This window comes from Coregonus lavaretus (assembly GCF_964263955.1).
Source record: "Coregonus lavaretus genome assembly, chromosome: 25".
NCBI lineage: Eukaryota > Metazoa > Chordata > Actinopteri > Salmoniformes > Salmonidae > Coregonus > Coregonus lavaretus.
Genome location: NC_140012.1, coordinates 15573929 through 15595860, shown reverse-complemented (window position 1 = coordinate 15595860; position 21932 = coordinate 15573929). Strand labels below are relative to the sequence as shown.

The 21932-nt window shown below is 44.1% G+C and overlaps 1 pseudogene across 1 annotated transcript; it reads right to left on the bottom strand.

Annotated features, from left to right (window-relative positions):
- Window positions 1–11831: 11831 nt before the first annotated feature.
- On the bottom strand, window positions 11832–12664 carry LOC311100538 (dnaJ homolog subfamily C member 9-like; annotated as a pseudogene). Its single transcript has 2 exons — window positions 12122–12664; window positions 11832–11945 (listed from the first exon to the last, which is right to left on the bottom strand). The product of its transcript is annotated as a dnaJ homolog subfamily C member 9-like (transcript).
- Window positions 12665–21932: the final 9268 nt, after the last annotated feature.

The following is a 21932-nucleotide window of genomic DNA, read 5'->3' as shown; positions in this document are numbered from 1 at the left end:
AACGGTTCAGCAGACATTTAGCCCTCCTTAACTGACTACGAGACTATTGCAGCTCTGTGGGTGTAACATTTATTGACAATTTTGATACCTTCTGGAAACAAAGCTTGTATTATAAGGAGGATGGGATCCACCCAAATAATTTGGGTTCCTGGATCCTTTCACAGCATTATAAGGCTGCGTTGAGACAGTGACTTGTCAATGACCAAAGCCCAGCTCATTTAGTCCCTACCATTGTGTCGCTGAGTTGTCATAATGCTTCAGCAAATGTACATTATCCCAGGGGCATTAGAAGACACAATGTAAGTAACCTAATTTATGTCCCTCTTACTGCCCTGAATGTCACTGCTGATCCTACAGCTATTGTATGTAGTAATCATATGCCTATGAACCAGAGTTATACTGTTAGCACTCAGGTGGTGTGCCCTAGCAGGAAGTCCACTGTGTGCAGCTCACCCTGCACTAACATAACTAAGCAGAGCAAGTCTACCTCTGCTAAGCTTCCCAGTAAAGCAAGAAAAACAATCAAGCATTCCAGAAAAGTGCTAAAAATAGCCCACGTTAACATATGTAGCTAAGAAACAAGGTCCATGAAATCAATAATTTGCTAGTAACAGATGACATTCATATTCTGACAATCTCTGAAACTCACTTAGATAATACATTTGATGATACAGTGGTAGCAATACATGGTTATAAGATCTACAGAAAAGACAGAAATGCCAAAGGTGGAGGTATGGCTGTTTATATTCAGAACCACATTCCTGTAAAGCTTAAATACTGTTGAAGTAATATGGCTACAGGTTCATCTGCCTCACCTAAAGCGCATTCTGGTTGGACGCTGCTATAGACCACCAAGTGCTAACAGTCAGTATCTGGATAATGTGTGAAATGCTTGATAATGTACACTACCAGTCAAACGTTTGGACACACCTACTCATTCAAGGGTTTTTCTTTATTTTTACGGTTTTTTACATTGTAGAATAATAGTGAAGACATCAAAACTATGAAATAACACATATGGAATCATGTAGTAACCATAAAAGTGTTAAACAAATCAAAATATATTTTATATTTGAGATTCTTCAAATAGCCACCCTTTGCCTTGATGACAGCTTTGCACACTCTTGGCATTCTCTCAACCAGCTTCACCTGGAATGCTTTTCCAACAGTCTTGAAAGAGTTCCCATATATGCTGAGCACTTGTTGGCTTCTTTTCCTTCACTCTGTCATCCGACTTATCCCAAACCATCTCAATTGTGTTGAGGTCGGGGGATTGTGGAGGCCAGGTCATCTGATGCAGCACTCCATCACTCTCCTTCTTGGTAAAATAGCCCTTACACAGCCTGGAGGTGTGTTGGGTCATTGTCCTGTTGAAAAACAAATGACATAACACCTCCTCCTCCATGCTTTACGGTGGGAACTACACATGCGGAGATCATCCGTTTCACCCACACCGTGTCTCACAAAGACACGGCAGTTGGAACCAAAAATCTAAAATTTGGACTCCAGACCAAAGAACAAGCTTCCACCAGTCTAATGTCCATTGTTCGTGTTTCTTGGCCCAAGCAGGTCTCTGCTTCTTATTGGTGTCCTTTAGTAGGGGTTTCTTTGCAGCAAAATCGGCCATGACGGCCTGATTCACACAGTCCCCTCTGACTGTGTGAGGCTGGGACTTATATAGTGTATAAGAGCTCATACAATACATTTTGTAGCGATTCCTATGTTGTTGATGTAAAGAATATTTGTTGGTCTGTGGTGTGCAATGAGGAGCAGCTAGACGCTGCACTTGACACATTTATGAAATTGCTTATCCCAGTTACTAATAAGCATGCACCCATTAAGAAAATTACTGTAAAAACTGTTAAATCCCTGTGGATTGATGAGGAATTGACTAACTGTATGGTTGAGATGGATGAGGCAAAATAAATGGCAAATAGGTCTGGCTGTACAACCAATTGGCAAACGTACTGCAAATTGAGAAATCATGTGACTAAACTGAATAAAAAGAAGAAGAAACTACACAATGAAAGAAAGATAAATGACATAAAGAATGACAGTAAAAAGCTTTGGATCATCTTAAATGAAATTTTGGGCAAAAAGGCAAACTCCGCTCCATCATTCATTGAATCAGATGGCTCATTCTGTCACACCCTGATCTGTTTCACCTGTCTTTGTGATTGTTTCCACCCCCCGCCAGGTGTCGCCCATCTTCCCCATTATCCCCAGTGTATTTATACCTGTGTTCTCTCTTTGTCTGTTGCCAGTTCGTTTTGTTTCGAAATGCCTACCAGCGTTTTTCCCCTTGCTCCTGTCTTTCTCAAGTTCCTGTTTTCTAGTTTTCCCGGTTTTGACCATTCTGCCTGCCCTGACCCTGAGCCTGCCTGCTGTTCTGTACCTTGTCACACCACCCTGGATTATTGACCTCTGCCTGCCCTGACCCTGAGACTGCCTGCCGTTCTGTACCTTTTGGACTCTGATCTGGATTACTGACCTCTGCCTGCCCTTGACCTGTCATTTGCCTGCCCCCTGTTTTTGTAAGAAACTTTTGTTACTTCGACACTGTCTGCATCTGGGTCTTCTCCTGAAACGTGATAGTATGAACTGGCCATGACTGACCCAGCAGACTCGGACCAGCTCTGCAACGCCATCTCCTCTCAAGGAGCCACCATTGGAAGGCACGAGGAGTTGCTTCGTGGTCTCATGGAAGTGTTCCAGACCTTGGCCGAATGCCATGACCGAGCGTTTAACACATTGCTGGAGCAATTCCGCAGGTTATCTGTTAGACAGCCTACCATGAAGGTAACCTCCCAGCCCCTCAGTAACCCGGCTGTTAGCAGCACCGTCTCCCCGGCCACCCCGGTTTCCCAAGAACCCTGCTTACCGTGCAGCTCAGTTGGTAGAGCATGACGCTTGCAATGCCAGGGTTGTGGGTTCGTTTCCCACGGGGGGCCAGTATGAAAATGTATGCACTCACTAACTGTAAGTCGCTCTGGATAAGAGCATCTGCTAAATGACTAAAATGTAAAAATACCTCCCCCGGAACGCTTTGTTGGAGAGTCGTGAACCTGTCGTGCATTTCTTGCTCAGTGTTCGTTCATCATCGAGCTGCAGCCCTCCTCCTTCCCCTAGGACCGCTCGAAGATGGCGTACCTCATCACACTGATGTCCGGGAGGGCTCTCGCCTGGGCTACGGCAATTTGGGAACAACAGTCGGCGGTATGCTTCAGTCTGGAGGAGTTCATGCAGGAGGTAAAGAAGGTTTTCGATGCTCCATTGTCCGGGAGAGAGGCTGCCCGGAAGTTACTCCAGCTTCGGCAAGAATCCCGCAGTGTGGCAGACTATGCAGTGGATTTCCGCACATTGGTAGCTGAGTGTGCCTGGAACGCGGAAGCGCTGTTCGACACGTTCCTGCACAGAGTATCGGAGGAAGTAAAGGACGAGCTTGCAGTCCGGGAACTACCAACGGATATCGACTCGCTCATTGCCTTGACCATTCGGATCGATGGGTGACTACGGGAACGAAGGAAGGAGAGGAAGTCCGATTCCACTCGCCCGCCCAAGGATTCCACCTCGCCACCGAGGCATCCCGGAAGTCCCCGATGGCTCCGTTGCCGAGAGAACCCGAGGCTACCCGAGTTCCCCCGAGAGTCTCCAAAGTCTGCCGATTCACCTCTTCCCGAGCTGATGCAACTAGGCAGAGCTAGGCTGTCTCCAGCCGAACTGCAATACAGGCTTCACACAAAGAGTTGCCTGTATTGTGGGACTACTGGTCATTTTGTGTCCACCTAAAAGACCAGGCTCACCGGTAGGAGCGAGTACTCTGGTGGGCCATACAATACCACCCCCATCAACCTACGAGTATCAGGGAACCACAGCGAGATTATTCAATTTCCGTTAATTAAGTCTCCTCAGGTTCCTTTGGTATTGGGTTTCTCTTGGCTCCAGCGACACAACCCCTTTATTGACTGGTCTACTGGTACCATCATGGGCTGGAGCCCGTTCTGCCACGCTCATTGCCTGAAGTCAGCGCAGCCTGCCTGCGGAGTGCTGGGTTCATCCGTCCTTCTGCCACCCCTGCCGGCGCAGGGTTCTTCTTTGTGGAGAAGAAGGACAAAACCCTGCGCCCGTGCATCGACGACATCACAGTGAAGAACCGCTACCCGCTACCACTCATCTCCTCGGCCTTCGAGCCGCTCCAGGGGGCCAATGTGTTCTCCAAGCTGGACCTACGGAACGCCTACCACCTGGTGCGGATTCGGGAGGGGGACTAGTGGAAGACTGCCTTCAACACGGCCAGTGGTCACGTCAAGTATCTGGTCATGCCATTTGGCCTTACCAGTGCTCCAGCTGTGTTCCAGGCCCTGGTTAATGATGTTCTCCCCGACATGTTGAACCGGTTCGTCTTCGTCTACCTCGATGACATCCTCGTGTTCTCCCACTCCACCCAAGAACACGTGATCCATGTCCGACAGGTCCTCCAACGCCTCCTGAGAAAACCAGCTTTTTGTGAAAGCGTAGAAATGCGAATTCCATCGCTCCACCATCCCCTTCCTGGGCTACATCATCACTGCAGGGAGTGTACAGATGGATCCCGGGAAGGTGAGAGCGGTGGTGGATTGGCCCCAGCCTACGTCCAGAGTGCAGCTGCATCGTTTCCTGGGATTCGCCAACTTTTATCACCGCTTTATCTGGGGTTACAGCACACTGGCTTCCCCCTTGTCTGCACTCACCTCTCCCAAGGTTCTGTTCACATGGTCCCCAGCTGCTTACTGGGCGTTCCGGGACCTCAAACACTTTCAGTTTCACTACTGCTCCAATCTTGGTTCATCCTGACCCGTCCCGCCAGTTCATGGTGGAGGCCGATGCTTTGGATATCAGAGTGGGGGCAGACCTGTACCAGCGTTTGGCCCTGGACCTCAAGTTACATCCCTGCGCCTTCTTCTCCCATCGCCTCAACACCACGTAGAGGAATTATGATGTGGGGAATCGTGAGCTTCTCACGGTGAAGATGGCGTTGGAGGAGTGGAGGAACTGGCTGGAGGGGGCAGAACATCCGTTTATTGTGTGGACAGACCACAAGAACTTGGAATATCTCCGCACCGCCAAGCGTCTCAATTCCAGTCAAGCTAGGTGGGCCCTGCTTTTCACCCGGTTCAACTTCTCCCTCTCATACCGAGAATGTCAAGCCAGATGCACTGTCATGCCGCTATAGCCCCGCAGCTACACCCCCGGAATCCGAGACCATCCTTCCCACCTCGTGCTTGGCGATGGCACTCAGGGAATAGGGAAGCAGGTCCGGGAGGCGCAGCATTCCCAGCCGAACCCCGGGGAGGCCCAGATAGCCGGATGTTTGTTCCTGATGCTGTCCGCTCCTCGGTCCTGGAGTGGGCCCACTCCTCCAGGCTTGCCTGCCACCCGGGCTCCCGCCGTCCCTGGCCTTTGTGCGACAACGCTTTTGGTGGCCTACCATGATTCCTGACGTCTCCGCGTTCGTCGCCGCCTGCACGATCTGTGCGCAGAACAAGGTTCCCCGGCAAGCTCCGGCTGGTCACCTCCAACCTCTGCCTGTTCCTCACTGTCCCTGGTCTCACATATCCCTGGACCTTGTCATGGGTCTTACCCTGTCTGATGGCAACACCGCCATCCTGACAGTTGTGGACCAGTTTTCCAAAGCCGCCCACTTCATTCCTCTCCCCAAGCTACCCTCTGTCAAAGAGACGGCCCAGCTCATGGTGCAGCATGTCTTCCGGATCCATGGACTCCCAGTGGACATGGTCTCCGACCGGGGTCCTCAGTTCTCGTCCCGGTTCTGGAAGGCGTTCTGCACACTCATTGGGTCGTCGGTCAGCCTGTACTCTGGTTTCCACCCTCAGTCCAATGACTAGTCGGAGCGAGCCAACCAAGACCTGGAGACGACTCTGCGCTGCCTGGTCTCCGCCAACCCCACCACCTGGAGCCAGCAACTAGTGTGGGTCGAATAGGCCCGCAACACCCTTCCCTGCTCTGCCATGGGTCTTTCCCCCAAGATCTGTGTGGGCAGCCCGCAAACTGTCCCCCCGGTTTATCGTCCCTTTCCCCATCTCCAAGATCATTAGCCCCTCTGCTTTTCCTCTTCTGTTGCCCCGTTCCCTCTGTATACATCCCACTTTTCATATGTCTAGGATCAAACCCATGTCTCACAGCCCTTTGGCCCTCAGGCCTGGAGGGAAGCAAAAGTTATTCCCCTACCTAAGGATAGTAAATCCCCCTTTACTGGCTCAAATAGCCAACCAATCAGCCTGTTACCAACCCTTAGTAAACTTTTGGAAAAAATTGTGTTTTACCAGATACAATGCTATTTTGCTGTAAACAAATTGACAACAGCCTTTCAGCACGCTTATAGGGAAGGACATTCAACATGCAAGGCACTTACACAAACTTCTAATGATTGGCTGAGAGAAATTGATGATAAAAAGATTGTGGGAGCTGTTTTGCTAGACTTCAGTGCGGCTCTTGACATTATTGATCATAGTCTGCTGCTGGAAAAATGTATGTGTTATGGCTTTACACCCCCTGCTATATTGTGGATAAAGAGTTAACTGTCTAAAAGAACAAACATTGTGTTCTTTAATGGAAGCCTCTCCAACATAATCAGGAATTCCCCAGGGCAGCTGTCTAGGCCCCTTACTTTTTTCAATCTTTACTAATGACATGCCACTGGCTTTGAGTAAAGCCAGTGTGTGTGTATGTATGCGGATGACTCAACACTATACACGTCAGCTACCACAGCGACTGAAATGACTGCAACACATAACAAAGAGCTGCAGTTAGTTTCAGAATGGGTGGCAAGGAATAAATTAGTCCTAAATATTAAAAAAAAACTAAAAGCATTGTATTTGGGACAAATCATTCACTAAACCCTAAATCTCAACTAAATCTTGTAATGAATAATGTGGTAATTGAGCAAGTTGAGGAGACTAAACTGCTTGGAGTAACCCTGGATTGTAAACTGTCATGGTCAAAACATATTGATACAACAGTAGCGAGGATGGGGTGAAGTCTGTCCATAATAAAGCGCTGCTCCGCATTCTTAACAGCACTATCAACAAGGCAGGTCCTACAGGCCCTAGTTTTGTCGCACCTGGACTACTGTTCAGTCGTGTGGACAGGTGCCACAAAGAGGGACTTAGGAAAATTGCAATTGGCTCAGAACAGGGCAGCATGGCTGGCCTTTGGATGTACACAGAGCGCTAACATTAATAATATGTATGTCAATCTCTCCTGGCTCAAAGTGGAGGAGAGATTGTCTTCATCACTACTTGTATTTGTGAGAAGTATTAACATGTTGAATGCACCGAGCTGTCTGTTTGAACTACTGGCACACAGCTTGGACACACATGCATACCCCACAAGACGTGCCACCAGAGGTCTCTTCACAGTCCCCAAGTCCAGAACAGACTATGGGAGGCGCACAGTACTACATAGAGCCATGACTACATGGAACTCTATTCCACATCAAGTAACTGATGCAAGCAGTAAAATGTGATTTAAAAAACAGATAAAAATACACCTTATGGAACAGTGGGGACTGTGAAGCAACACAAACATAGGCAGAGACACGTGCATACAAACACACGATAACATACACACTATACACACACGTACACATGGATTTTGAATGTTTGTGGTAGTAGAGTAGGGGCCTGAGGGCACACACTTAATATGTTGTGAAATCTGTTGTGAATGTATTGTAATGATTAAAATGTTTTATAACTGCCTTAATTTTGCAAGGCAGCAGCTAATGGGGATCCATAATAAATACAATACAATGGGCTTTGGTCATGAAATACTGTAGTTAGTACATTCCCCAAGCTGAGAGAAAAGTAATTCTGTAGTCTATTTGGTTTTCTTTTACAGATGTCTCCGGTGGTGATCGTACTAGTGTCTGATGGGAAAAGGTGTTTGCTGGGGAGGCAGTCCTCCTTCCCACAGGGGATGTACAGTGCATTGGCAGGCTTCTGTGACATGGGTGAGTCTCACATGCCGCACATTTCAAACCAATGAGGCATGTGTATTGACTATTTATAAAATGTCCATTACATAGGCTATATCCAGTTATTACAAATATGCTTCCCAGGTATAAACAGCATGAGAGATGTAACTTACTTATCCATAACTGTACACGTTAAGACTATTCTATTACTGTTCCTGAATGTGTTTCCCTCAACAGGTGAGCCCATGGATGAGACACTCTGCAAGGAGATAGCTGAGGAGGTGGGGTTGGAGTCTATCCACCTCTTTAAGGAATACCTGGGATAGGATAAAGTAATCCTTCTACCCCCCCCCCCCCCCCCCCCCCCCCCAAAAAAAATTGTAAAGTGGTTATCCCACTGGCTATAGGGTGAATGCACCAATTTGTGAGTCGCTCTGGATAAGAGCGTCTGCTAAATGACGTAAATGTGCCCTTGAGCAAGGCACTTAACCCTAATTGCTCCTGTAAGTCGCTCTGGATAAGAGCGTCTGCTAAATGACTAAAATGTAAATGTAAATGTACTCAGGCTCTCCGCAATGGCCCTTCACACAGAGCGCCTTCATGATGGCCTGTCACGCCACCATCAACCCAGAAAAGACACAGGTCAGTCAGTGGCTGCCTCTCTATCCTAACCCTCTTTGTGTTTTAATACATTCATGTTGCTTGAGTGTGAGCAAGACATCTAGACAAAGCCTTATCCACAGGCAGTGGCGGCTCCTGAAAAAATTCTCAGGAGGGGCAATTTTTCTGATGATTTAGGTGACCTACACACATTTAAAAAAAGATATGTCCAGCAACAACATGAAGACAGGGGCAGCATATAAGTCAATACCAGAAGCATTTATTGACTGATCTCAAAAGTGTTGGCTTACCAGGGTTGGTGGAGCCCTCAGTTTCATCTTTGCCTCGCAAAGCTAACTCAAACACTCCGCAAAACTTCACACACTGGATTAGCCGGCTGAGGATGTGGCGGTTCTTGCTAATGTCGTAGTAAATATATTTGTTATAGTGAATATGGAATATGATATGTTGAGTAAAATGTTGTGCTAAGATCTATTTAGGTCAGGAGCTGGTTATAAGTTCTGTTCCTATCCAATAACAATGGACAAAAGGGTCCTATCTTGTCAGCCTTGTCAGCAGGTGGCCAAGGACAACACCCACGCCATAGGCCTCTCAGTTCTTCCAACTCACGAGTTCTTGCTCTGAGGACACACACACACACAAACACACACACACACACACACATCATCACTGTTAAACACACACACACACACACATCATCACTGTTAAACACACACACACACACACACAAAAATCCCCTCTCTTAGGCTGAACATTTGAAGACAGAGAACCCGACTCAGAGCCAATGCAACAGTGACAGTAGCCTGGAGGTGACCTCGCCCAACTCATCAGGACCAATCAGAAGATCAGAACTACTAGATTGAACCTACTTCATTTATTGCATAAAATGTCTGCACACAATGTTTCGGGGCTCTCTTCAGATAATAATAATAATAATAATAATAATATGCCATTTAGCAGACGCTTTTATCCAAAGCGACTTACAGTCATGCGTGCATACATTTTTGTGTATGGGTGGTCCCGGGGATCAAACCCACTACCTTGGCGTTACAAGCACCATGCTCTACCAGCTGAGCTACAGAAAGTGGATACTCATGGATGCGCATTGCAATTGTAAAATGTCAACACAATTGGAGACACCACGTCATTTTTGGAGACATGTTATTGACAGTAAACTATTGTAGATGCGACTGCTAACTAAATAAAACATTTTAGCTGGCTAGCTAATCATCTTAGCTAAATGTGGGGCAAACAATTCAGTTATTTACCGTTAATTTGAGGGATTGGGGTGAAAGAAATCGAGTTACATAGTGATACTTTACGATATACTGTATTGACAATATCGCAATATTTTAGCGCTAGTTGGCTGTACCTGCACCAAAACACCATTATTGTTCCTTCATAGCTTGTTCTCAATCTTTTCACATTGGGAGCCAATTAGTTTTTAGCACTTTTATTTCCATGACTGATCAAAACTCGTTCTCATGGCTTTCTGATCCCTCTGCAACAGACATATGGTGCGCAATAAAATCACAGTATCGAATCGCAATATGTATAGAATCATGAGACTCGCAATGCTGATGCATATATCTTATCGTGAGGTTCCTGGCAATTCCCAGCCCAAGTTCATTTGCCACAACAAATCTCTTCGCTAGCAAACGCGATGTCTTCTCCAAAACGACAATGTGTCTCCAGCAATGTTTACTTTTTTGACGTTCTATGGCATCTCCACTTTCCAAGCATATATGACCACATGTAATATTTTGGTAAGTGATGCAAATAGTGAACTATGTAGGGCCAGGATGTAAAATATATGTAGCTGCAGCAATTTCTCTTATCTGATATGGTAAGTAATGGGGCTTAATTTATAGCTCCCTAAGAGTTTGACGAACGGGTCCGTGAACGCGATTCCAGATATATTTACCTCTGAATAAACTGCCTTTATTACACCATATCCACATCCAGTAAACTTGTGATTATCAACACTAACCTCATCGTTGTGGCGGCGGACAGCTAGCCTGTATCCCTCGTCATCCAGTTGAGTGAGTGGCAATGTCTTTTTTCGTTCGTACCAATTTTTGGAAAATCCTCGGGTGTAGGACTTTCCGCCTTTAGTAGAAACCTGTTGAATTATTAAATTTGGTCTGGGAGGTCCTAATTGTTTCGTTGCCAATTTATCTTAATTTGTTCGCCGACAAAAAGGAACTTCTTTCAAAGACACAATCGAGTTGGACTGAAGCCTAGCCATTTTGATAGTAGTAGTGAATTGATTGAGGCTGCTACCTGGTCTTTTCTTAGTTACGTTCATTCGTGGTTACGTTATGTATGACGAAAGCGCGTAAGTGCAAGCCCACAGACACCCATAGAGAATGTATTGAAAGCTTTGAAATTTAAAAAAAATAGATTTTACATGACAGGCTATGAGAGACTTCTGGGCGATTTTCAACCTGACTGAAATCGCCCAAAAAACGGGCGGGGCCATTTGAAGCACGACTTTAGCCTGATTTGACATTTAGTGGCTGGCAGATCAGACGTGAACACTGATAACTGCTGTTGCCGTGATATAATTTTTTATACATTTATAAAAAAAAATTATAATTTTTTTTTTTTTTTTTTTATATACTTGATTAGAAAAAAAATCCCTTCCTTTTCCCGTTTGGCAGTGCGTCGCCCATATCGCCCTATTGAACAAGCCGTCCCTGTCCACAGGGCAGGACTAATTTAAATCTGGGGTCGTGGGCAATAAAAAAATGTTGGCCTGTTTCTGGGCGGTCGAGATAACATTTTGCAGTTCTACAGATAATTTCCTGCAATTCTACACATTTCGCCATGGTTGTACATTTTGTGTCCAAGAACTGCCAGATCCCTACATTTGTTTTGTCAAATTGTTTTTTGTTCATTTCATTTTTAAAGCTAATTTGAGATTCTACTTTTAATGAAAAGCGCTATATAAATCTTGTATTATTTATTATTATGAAATTAAAATGTTCCTATGTCAATACACAGTGTATATTGAAACAGGATATTATAAGTTGAAAACGGAATTAACTGTATGTAGCTGATCTGAACTGCTTTGCCTAACAGGTCAGTGTGGATAAGGTGGAGGACGCACAATGGTTCAGCCTTCATGAAGTCCAAGAGGCTCTGAAGATCAAGGAACCACCTCGGAACAACAAAAGAAAAAGGTCAGACTCTGCTCGATGTTTTGAAGGTGGGTAATGGTTTCAGTTACTTTGCATCACGTTGGTTGACTAACTAACTGTCTTACCTTGATCATGGCCACCAGGCTGTCCTCGATGTCCAGGCCCATCTCTTTCTGCATCTCTTCTGTCTCTTTATGCTCTTTATCGGCCTGGAAAAACATTGACACCAAAACATTACTAGCTTAAATGGTGATATATGCATTTGGTGAACATAAAGATGTTCACATGTATCAGCTAGCTACTGTATGTCAATGATAAGAGCATGAGATAAAACTAACTAAGAATGCATTGAGATACATGTAGAGTAGTAGATTAGTTCACACACCTTGCGTTTGCAGCTGCTTTTCTTCTTAGCGGTCTCGTTGGTGAAAGCCTTGAGAGCCTGCAGCAGCTTGGAGTCGATGGCACTCTTGTGGATGGCTCTGATCCGTGGCTCGTCCTCCAGGGTGGCACACAGCACCTTCTCCATGATCCTGTCCATGTCGTGCTTCTCCTCCTCATATTTCTTGTAGGACTTCTCAAAGTTCAGGATGTCTTGCAGTGTGATCTGCAAAGAGAAAGCACAGTCTCCTATGACATAACTGTAATCATGTCCAGGCCTAAGACCTTCTGAATGTAAAGTGTTAATTAATATATCTAACAAGGTTTGAAAGGTAAACAAACATTCACACATGTTGGCTTGCCTACCTGGAACTTGGCAGTGGCTTGCTCTTCACCTGGTGCTCTAGTCAGGGTGGACTTTATAATAACCCAGTTGAACCTCTGCTTCTGATGCATCCTTTGTGACACTGATGACATCATAAAAGTTTGACGTCTTGTACAGCTCCTCACACTGATCCAGTAAACTCATGTCTGCTTCCCCTAACATAGGGCGAATGACGCAAAATACAACATAAATGTCAACAATGTGTGGGAAATTAAATGGCAGTGATATAGCATAGTTAGTTAATTAGCTACCCAATAGCTCATTCAATAGTCGGTAATATTAAACATTATACTGTGTATTTACAAAGCTGTCTGCCACCTGAGCTGAGGGTAATTCCTGACGCTCAGATGCTGCCCAAACGCTCAGTCTAAACGCAAATACGCCTCGCATGCGATACAGTTTTGGAAACATTTGGATCTTAACTTTCATATAAGCGATATATTTTTTTCAAATACAATCCATAAACTTACTGTACGCAGTTTAGGAAAGTTACACGTGGCTGTATTTTGAGAAACACCGGAAATGGGGAATGGAATGGTCCTATGGAAATGGGGAATGGAATGGTCCTATGGAAATGGGGAATGGAATGGTCCTATGGAAATGCGAACGCAAGGTAAGAGGATAAAATAAAATAAAATAAAATGTATTGGTCACATACACATGGTTAGCAAATGTTATTGCGAGTGTAGTGAAATGCTTGTGCTTCTAGTTCCGACAGTGCAGCAATATCTAGCAAGTGATATCTAACAGTTCCACAACAAAAACCTAATACACACAATCTAAGTAAAGGAGTGGAATAAGAATATATACATATATGGATGAGCAATGTCATTATCAGAGTGGCATAGGCTATGATGCAATAGATAGTATAGAATACAGTATATACAGTTGAAGTCGGAAGTTTACATACACCTTAGCCAAATAAATTTAAACTCAGTTTTTCACAATTCCTGACATTTAATCCTAGTAAAAATTCCCTGTCTTAGGTCAGTTAGGATCACCACTTTATTTTAAGAATCTGAAATGTCAGAATAATAGTAGAGAGAATTATTTATTTCAGCTTTTATTTCTTTCATCACATTCCCAGAGGGTCAGAAGTTTACATGCACTCAATTAGTATTTGGTAGCATTGCCTTTTACATTGTTTAACTTGGGTCAAACATTTTAGGTAGCCTTCCACAAGCTTCCCACAAAAAGTTGATTGAATTTTGGCCCATTCCTCCTGACAGAGCTGGTGTAACTGAGTCAGGTTTGTAGGCCTCCTTGCTCGCACACGCTTTTTCAGTTCTGCCCACACATTTTCTATAGGATTGAGGTCATGGCTTTGTGATGGCCACTCCAATACCTTGACTTTGTTGTCCTCAAGGTATTTTGCCACAACTTTGGAAGTATGCTTGGGGTCATTGTCCATTTGGAAGACCATTTGCGACCAAGCTTTAACTTCCTGACTGATGTCTTGAGAGGTTGCTTCAATATATCCACATAATTTTCCTTCCTCATGATGCCATCTATTTTGTGAAGTGCACCAGTCCCTCCTGCAGCAAAGCACCCCCACAGCATGATGCTGCCACCCCTGTGCTTCACGTTTGGGATGGTGATCTTCGGCTTGCAAGCTACCCCGTTTTTCCTCCAAACATAACAATGGTCATTATGGCCAAACAGTTCTATTTTTGTTTAATCAGACCAGAGGACATTTCTCCAAAAAGTACGATCTTTGTCCCCATGTGCAGTTGCAAACCGTAGTCTGCCTTTTTTTGGGCGGTTTTGGAGCAGTGGCTTCTTCCTTGCTGAGCGGCCTTTCAGATTATGTCGATATAGGACTCGTTTTACTGTGGATATAGATACTTTTGTACCTGTTTCCTCCAGCATCTTCACAAGGTCCTTTCCTGTTTTTCTGGGATTGATTTGCACTTTTCGCACCAAAATACGTTCATCTCTATGAGACAGAACGCGTCTCCTTCCTGAGCGGTATGAAGGCTGCATGGTCCCATGGTGTTTATACTTGCATACTATTGTTTGTACAGATGAAAGTGATACCTTCAGGCATTTGGAAATTGCTCCCAAGGATGAACCAGACTTGTGGAGGTCTACAATTTCTTTTTTGAGGTCTTGGCTGATTTCTTTTGATTTTCCCATGATGTCAAGCAAAGAGGCACTAAGTTTGAAGGTAGGCCTTGAAATACATCCACAGGTACACCAACAATTGACTCAAATGATGTCAATTAGCCTATCAGAAGCTTCTAAAGCCATGACATCCTTTTCTGGAATTTCCCAAGCTGTTTAAAGGCACAGTCAACTTAGTGTATGTAAACCTCTGACCCACTGGAATTGTGATACAGTGAATTATAAGTGAAATAATCTGTCTGTAAACAATTGTTGGAAAAATTACTTGTGTCATGCACAAAGTAGATGTCCTAACTGACTTGCCAAAACTATAGTTTGTTAACAAGAAATGTGTGGAGTGGTTGAAAAACGAGTTTGAATGACTCCAACCTAAGTGTATGTAAACTTCCGACTTCAACTGTACATATGAGATGGGTAATGCAAGATATGTAAACATTATTAAACTGGCATTATTAAAGTGACTAGTGTTCCATTTATTAAAGTGGCCAGTGATTTTCAAGTCTGTATGAAGGCAGCAGCCTCTCTGTGCTAGTGATGGCTGTTTAACAGTCTGATGGCCTTGAGATAGAAGCTGTTTTTCAGTCTCTCGGTCTCAGCTTTTATGCACCTGTACTGACCTCTCCTTCTGGATGGTAGTTGTCCTTGATTGTCTTTTTGGCCTTCTTGTGACATCGGGTGCTGTGGGTGTCCTTGAGGGCAGGTAGTTTGCCCCCAGTGAGGCGTTGTGCAGACCGCCCCACCCTCTGGAGAGCCCTGAGGTTGTGGGCGGTGCAGTTGCCGTACCAGGCGGTGATACAGCGGTGATACAGCCCGACAGGATGCTCTCAATTGTGCATCTGTAATAGTTTGTGAGTGTTCTCCTGCCACTAGAGATCCTGGTTCGAATCCAGGCTCTGTCGTAGCCGGCTGCGTCCGGGAGACCCATGGGGCGGCGCACAATTGGCCCAGCGTCGTCCAGGGTAGGGGAGGGAATGGCCGGCAGGGATGTAGCTCAGTTGGTAGAGCATTGGGTTTGCAACGCCAGGGTTGTGGGTTCGATTCCCACGGTGGGCCAGTATGAAATATAAAAATGTATGCACGCACTAACTGTAAGTCGCTCTGGATAAGAGCGTCTGCTAAATTACAAAAATGTTTTGTTTTTTATGTAAATGTGAGGGTTTTAGGTGACAGGCTCCTGAGGTTGAAGAGATGCTGTTGCACCTTCTTCACCACACTGTCTGTGTGGGTGGACAATTTCAATTTGTCAGTGATATGTACGCAGAGGAACTTTCCACCTTATCCACTGCTGTCCCTCTCTTATATGACAACGCAATTTCTCGCTTATATGAAAGTTAAGTTCGAAAGGGTTCCAAAACCGTATTGCAAGTGAGCCGTATTTGCGTTTAGACAGAGCATCGGGATTTTTAAAAATCTTTATTTTAACAGGGAAAAACAGACTGAGACCTGGATCTCTTTTACGGCTGTGCCCTGTGTAAACATGTTGACATGTACAGTTTTAGACATACAGACAAGAACATTTCAAACATACAAAACAAAAACACAATTCAACAGAAACAATCACAGACAACATCATATTGATCCTCCATCAAATTTTTTAAATGGGCAAGGGACACCAGAGTGTCTAACTTAAGTTGGATCTGCAGTTTGTTCCATAAATAAGGTGCAAAGGAACTGAAGGCAGTCCTACCCAACTCTGTGGAGACCACAGGAGTCTCTAATGTAATCCACATCTGTGATCTGGTTTTAAAATTAGTATATCTAGTGGAAATGAATGATGATATATATGGAGGTAGTTTTAAAAGAAGTGCTTTATAAATAAACAAGAGAGCATGTTGCTCTCGCCTCACAGATAGAGAGGCCCAACCCACATGTTGATATAGGAAACAGTGATGAGTTTTGTAACTATCACCCGTGATAAACCTGAGTGCACAATGGTAAATAGCATCCAGTGGTTTTAATGTGTTTGCCGATGCATGCATATAGATAATATCACCATAATCTAAAACGGACATAAAAGTAGTCTGCACAATTTGTTTTCTATTTACGGAGGACAGACAAGCCCTGTTTCTGTAAAGGAACCCTATCTTGAATTTGAGCTTTTTTCCCAATTCAGTAACATGTTTTTTAAAAGAAAGCCTATCATCTAACCATACCCCTAAGTATTTATATGCAGAGACCTGTTTGATTTGAGTACCATCCAAGCTAGTGATTACAAAATTGTTTCTAATTGAGAGTTTAGACCTAGAAAAAAACATGACATTTGTTTTCTTAGCGTTTAAAACAAGTTTAAGCTGTAAAAGAGACCCCTGTAGTATCCTGAAATCAGACTCCAACTGCATTAAAGCTTGGTCCGCTGTTGGAGCAATAGAGTACATCACTGTGTCATCTGCATATAAATGGAATTTACAATATCTGACATCATCACCAATGTTGTTTATATAAAGTGAGAACAATAGTGGGCCAATTATTGAACCCTGAGGGACCCCTTTAAGTAACTGTAAGGGGTCAGACTTGACCCCGTCGACCATGACGGCCTGAGTTCTATCTTTAAGATAGTCATAAAACCATTGACAGACATCAGTGCCCAGTCCTATAGATGACAGCTTACTCAAAAGGATAGCATGGTCTACAGTGTCAAAAGCTTTTGACAAATCTACAAACAACGCTTGACAAATCTACAAACAACGCAGCACAGTGCTTTCTATCATCTAAGGCATTTGCAATATCATTTACAACAAGGGGCGGCAGGTAGCTTAGTGGGTAAGAGCGTTGTGCCAGTAACCGAAAGGTCGCTGGTTCTAATCCCCGAGCTGACTAGGTGAAAAATCTGTCGATGTGCCCTTGAGCAAGGCACTTAACCCTAATTGCTCCTGTAAGTCGCTCTGGATAAGAGCGTCTGCTAAATGACAAAAAAAAAAAAAAAAACAAGCATAGTGGCCGATGTGGTACTGTGTTTATATCTAAAACCAGATTGATTGGTGCTAAAAATACTGTTAACAGAAAGAAAAGATTGTAACTGTTTGTTGACTATAGATTCTAGGATCTTTGCCAGACAAGGGAGCCTAGAGATGGGTCGATAGTTATCCAAATCACTACCGTCACCTCCCTTATGTAATGGCAGAACAAAAGCTGCTTTCCACACCTTAGGGATATTTCCTGTGCTTAATGTTAGATTAAAAATGTGTGTCTCTGAACCAGCAATGATAGGTGCAGCACACTTAAGTAAGTACGGATCTAAATTGTCAGCGCCTAAGGATTTCTTAGTATCAATGGCACACAGGGCAGCTAGAACCTCTGCTTCAGTTATTTTCTGGAAACTAAAAACAGGGTTACCATTTTTCAGAGTAACGGTTGAAAAGCAAGACGAAAAATCAACTAACTGGCCAGTACCACAATGGCCACTTTTCTTTTCAAATAAAAAACCAGCAGAGATTAAATGCTTATTAAAAGCATCACAAATATCATTTTTTTCACTTAGAATACAAGAGTCTGAGATAATTTGCTTAGGAAGAGAAACAGCAGAATTCCCCCATTTCAGTGAATTAACGGTTTTCCAGAATTTTGCAGGATCTCCTGCAGAATCTGTCATAGCATTAAGGAAGTAATTTGATTTTGCCTTTTTGACAGCTGCAGTATATTTATTTCTCAATTGCCTAAAAAACAGCCAATCAGCTGGAGTACCTGTTTTCCTCGCCAAGGCCCAGGCCTGATTCTTTTGCAGAAAAAGACCTGACAATTCAGGAGAGAACCAAGAACTGGTTCGGTTTCTTACTCTGTGATTCTTAAGCGGGGCATGTTTATCAGACATAGAGGTAACAATAGAAGAGAAAAAAACAAGGGCTAAAACCGGGTCCAGAAAGCAGCAGGTGGATAAAAGCTCAGAGTGATATAAGTCAAGGATAAAAGCTTGCTGTGAGAAATGTTTATAATTTCTCTTAGAGATTATACAGGGATCAGAGTGTTTCAGCCTGGTATCTCTAATACAAGCAATAGAGCAGTGGTCACTGATATCATTTGAAAAAACCCACTGGCTGTGTATTTATGGGGGGTATTTGTTAGAATAATGTCTAGTAGAGTAGATTTTACTGGATTCTTAAAGTTGGGACGGGTTGGTTTAGTTATCAGCTGAGTTAGATTTAGCTCAGTACAAATATCTTTTAATTTATCGGATACTGGTGAAAGCCAATCCAGGTTAAAATCTCCCAAAATCAGTAATTCAGAGTTTGCATAATTAGACAGTATATCAGATAATTTGCATAGTGTACAAGGAGGAGCTGAGGGGGGGGGGGGGGGGGGGGGGGGGGGGCGATATACCCCTGCTAGAGTTAAATGAGCATTAATACCAAGTACCACATTTAAAACTAGACATTCATATTGCTTTGGGACAGAGGTTGATATGGACACAGAAACATTTAAGCAGCATTTTACATAAATCGCGATACCACCACCTCTACCAACTCTATCAGCTCTATAAATATTGTACCCAATCAACTGAACATCTGAATCAGGCACAGAATCACACAGCCACGATTCAGATATAATCAGTACGTCAACATTTGATTGTGAGACCAAAATTTCAATAAAGTCCAACTTTTGGATCAGGCTTCTAGCATTCAAATGAATTATTCCAATGCCATTGCTACGGGAATTCATATCAGATGGAGTATCCAAGGTAGCACCTGAAGCTGCACTGAATGAGCAATAAACAATTTTCGAGCTATTGACAGAGCTCAATTTTATGGGGACAAGATTACTACTAACAATACCTCTCTGCATGTAAGTAGTATTCGCAATACAGTGATTGGACAATAATCTAGGAATTGCAGAAAGGTTGTTAGCTGAAGTTTGTTCAATATTTGCAATTGAGGGACTAATTAATGAAACTGGGAGAGGAGCAGTGAACATAGTCTGATAGGGGAGCGTACAATCCCAAAAGTCAACCCCCGCAACTTTGCTAAACTGCATACTTTAATTATATTTTGTATATAAAATAGTATTTCTCGCTTATATGAAAGTTAAGTTCGAAAGGGTTCCAAAACCGTATTGCAAGTGAGCCGTATTTGCGTTTAGACAGAGCATCGGGATTAAACAGTGTCTGGATTGTAGTTCACATGGAGCCAGCTGTGGTCCATACCATCATCAGCTGAGAACCCAAAAGGGCTATAAACTGTGCCTGAGAGCTAAAATAAGTATATTGTACACTATACAAAACTTGACTTGACACAAACCGGTGTGCCTGGCACCTACTACCATACCCCTGTCAAAGGCACTTAAGCTAAATATTTTGTCTTGCCCATTCATCCTCTGAATGGCACACATACACAGTCAATGTCTCAATGCTTAAAAATCCTTCTTTAACCTGTCTCCTCCCCTTCATCTACACTGACTGAAGTGGATTTAACAAGTCACATCAATAAGGGATCATAGCTTTCACCTGGATTCACCTGATCAGTCTATGTCATGGAAACAGCAGGTGTCCTTAATGTTTTGGATAGGGGGGTTTCCTGAAGTCCACGATCATCTCCTTTTTTTTTGTTGACATTGAGTGAGAGGTTATTTTCCTGACACCACACTCCGACAGCCCTCACCTCCTCCCTGTAGGCTGTCTCATAGTTGTTGGTAATCAAGTCTACTACTGTTGTGTCATCTGCAAACTTGATGATCGAGTTGGAGGCATGCATGGCTACGCGGTCATGGGTGAACAGGGAGTACAGGAGAAGGCTGAGCTCACACCCTTGTAGGGCCCCAGTGTTGAGGATCAGCAAATTGGAGATGTTGTTTCCTAACTTCACCTCCTGGGGGCGGCCTGTCAGGAAGTCCAGGACCCAATTGCACAGGGCAGGGTTGAGACCCAGGGCCTCAAGCTTGATGATGAGCTTGGAGGGTACTATTGTGTTGAATCTTGAGCTATAGTCAATGAACAGCATTCTTACATAGGTATTCCTCTTGTCCAGATGGGATAGGGCAGTGTGCAGTGTGATGGCGATTGCATCGTCTGTGGACCTATTGGGGCGGTAAGCATATTGAAGTGGGTCTAGGGTGACAGGTAAGGTGGAGGTGATATGATCCTTGACTAGTCTCTCAAAGCACTTCATTATGACAGAAGTGAGTGCTTGTAGCCTAGGCGGTGCGTTAATACAGCCAGGTGCAACTTTGCTAAACTGCATACTTTAAGTATATTTTGTATATAAAATAGTATTTCTCGCTTATATGAAAGTTAAGTTCGAAAGGGTTCCAAAACCGTATTGCAAGTGAGCCGTATTTGCGTTTAGACAGAGCGTCGGGATTAAACAGTGTCTGGATTGTAGTTCACATGGAGCCAGCTGTGGTCCATACCATCATCAGCTGAGAACCCAAAAGGGCTATAAACTGTGCCTGAGAGCTAAAATAAGTATATTGTACACTATACAAAACATAATGGAGACCTTCCTAATATTGAGTTGCTTGACACAAACTGGTGCGCCTGGCACCTACTACCATACCCCTGTCAAAGGCACTTAAGCTAAATATTTTGTCTTGCCCATTCATCCTCTGAATGGCACACATACACAGTCAATGTCTCAATGCTTAAAAATCCTTCTTTAACCTGTCTCCTCCCCTTCATCTACACTGACTGAAGTGGATTTAACAAGTCACATCAATAAGGGATCATAGCTTTCACCTGGATTCACCTGATCAGTCTATGTCATGGAAACAGCAGGTGTCCTTAATGTTTTGGATAAGGGGGTTTCCTGAAGTCCACGATCATCTCCTTTTTTTTTTTAAATTGAGTGAGAGGTTATTTTCCTGACACCACACTCCGACAGCCCTCACCTCCTCCCTGTAGGCTGTCTCATAGTTGTTGGTAATCAAGCCTACTACTGTTGTGTCATCTGCAAACTTGATGATCGAGTTGGAGGCATGCATGGCTATGCAGTCATGGGTGAACAGGGAGTACAGGAGAAGGCTGAGCACACACCCTTGTAGGGCCCCAGTGTTGAGGATCAGCGAATTGGAGATGTTGTTTCCTAACTTCACCTCCTGGGGGCGGCCTGTCAGGAAGTCCAGGACCCAATTGCACAGGGCAGGGTTGAGACCCAGGGCCTCAAGCTTGATGATGAGCTTGGAGGGTACTATTGTGTTGAATCTTGAGCTATAGTCAATGAACAGCATTCTTACATAGGTATTCCTCTTGTCCAGATGGGATAGGGCAGTGTGCAGTGTGATGGCGATTGCATCGTCTGTGGACCTATTGGGGCGGTAAGCATATTGAAGTGGGTCTAGGGTGACAGGTAAGGTGGAGGTGATATGATCCTTGACTAGTCTC